We start from the raw sequence: 1,740 nt of genomic DNA, 5'->3' as shown, positions 1-1,740 counted from the left end.
TAAATACTGACATCGTGATATTATGCATCAATGACATGCATATATAATGCTACAGGATATAATTTGATAGTTTAAAATCATATACGGTAGAGCTTAAAGGGGGCAGTTTGGATAGTAATGAAATGGAAGAGAGTTGGGAGGAGTATCGTGGTTATTTTTTTAAATTTTATATTTAGACCCCCCCCGTCCCCCTTTAATTGAAAATAGCAGTGGCGTCGCTAGGGAGGAAAGGGCGCGCAGGGGCTCAAGCCTCCTAAAAAATTTGAATAGCCCGCTGAAGCAAAAAAATTTTTTTTAATGGAATCTTAACCCTTGAACTATAAATAAATTTTTTTGATTGCCCCTGAAAGATTTATTTTATAAATCTATTAAGTAAAATATAGATTTAATTCTTTTTTTATTATTTAAAAATTATTAAGACTATAAATATTTATTAAATGAATACTATTTTAATTATTAAATTAAATTAATACATATAAATTATATTTTAACTATGCCAGCTAGCAATCAAATTTTGTGTTAAAATAGAATATAAATATCACTCACTAAATAAATTTAGCATTAACAGTTGAAGCTTAATTGAATATTATTATTTAAATTATTTAATAACCCTAATTAAAAAAATATAATCATTTATTAATAAACTAAAAAATGTAATATTGTAATTAGCAGAGTTCAAAATGACAAATCAACTGTATATTTATTTTTAAATTTTATTATCATATCTATTCCTAAAAATATTTTCAAGGTCTAAATAAGTATAAGAGATTTATTTATAAAAAAAGTTAGCAGACACGTTTATAATCCTCTACTATATACAGTTGTTTATAAAATATTAGATAAATGCCACTTTTATAGACGTATTTGACAGTTATATAATATATTGTTAATATTATAATAAATTTTATTAATAAATGGTTTTGATAATAAATATATTAACAATTTGCATTTAAGTATATAACGCCCTCTATTTAGTTATAAATAATTTTAAAAATTAAACATTTTATTATTCACCCTAATAGATGTAATAAATTTGATATCTTTTCTTTTTTTACGTTAGGATTTTCTTAAAAAAACAGTTTTGAGTTAAATTTTTAATACAAGTATATTTTTAATATTTTTACAAACTATATTATTTTAAGATAATACCAACTAGAGGTGGTGCGATAATATATAAAATCTTAAATGTTTCATCATATCTATCTGGTCCTTATTTTATAGTGTTTCATTTCTAATATGGCATCCTTTAATATACATAATCATTAGACATAGGGATAGCAATTTCATTAAGGTATGATGCAGTTAATTTTATATACATATATAAAATAATACTGTTCCTAGATGTCAATTTTTAGATTCCTAAAATTAAAACTATTTTATATTTTTGTCTTTTAATATTTTACATTTGTTGTCAATTTTAAAATTGACTCAGAATATTTGGTAATATCATCAATATTTTCTTTCAACCATATATATTGTTTGACATATAGTAGATCCTTATTTTCCAGTACCTTTTAATGTTACGATCTAAGTTATTGTAATATATTTATTGTATGGTTTAAGAAAAAATTGACAGATATTCCAAGAGAAATTGCAGAGATTATTAGTAGTGTAATATTTTGAAGAATAAAATAAAGAATTAAATAATTTTGTAAAAATTGTCCACTTACTAATACTTTAATTACCATTGAAACTTTCATATTCTGATTGTATTTTTAAATGCATTGTGACTTTTTATAT

Source organism: Gordionus sp. m RMFG-2023, chromosome 1 (genome assembly GCF_954871325.1).
Source record: "Gordionus sp. m RMFG-2023 chromosome 1, tfGorSpeb1-WG-v2, whole genome shotgun sequence".
In the NCBI taxonomy this organism is placed as follows: Eukaryota; Metazoa; Nematomorpha; class Gordioida; order Chordodea; family Parachordodidae; genus Gordionus; species Gordionus sp. m RMFG-2023.
This window is presented reverse-complemented; position numbering follows the sequence as displayed.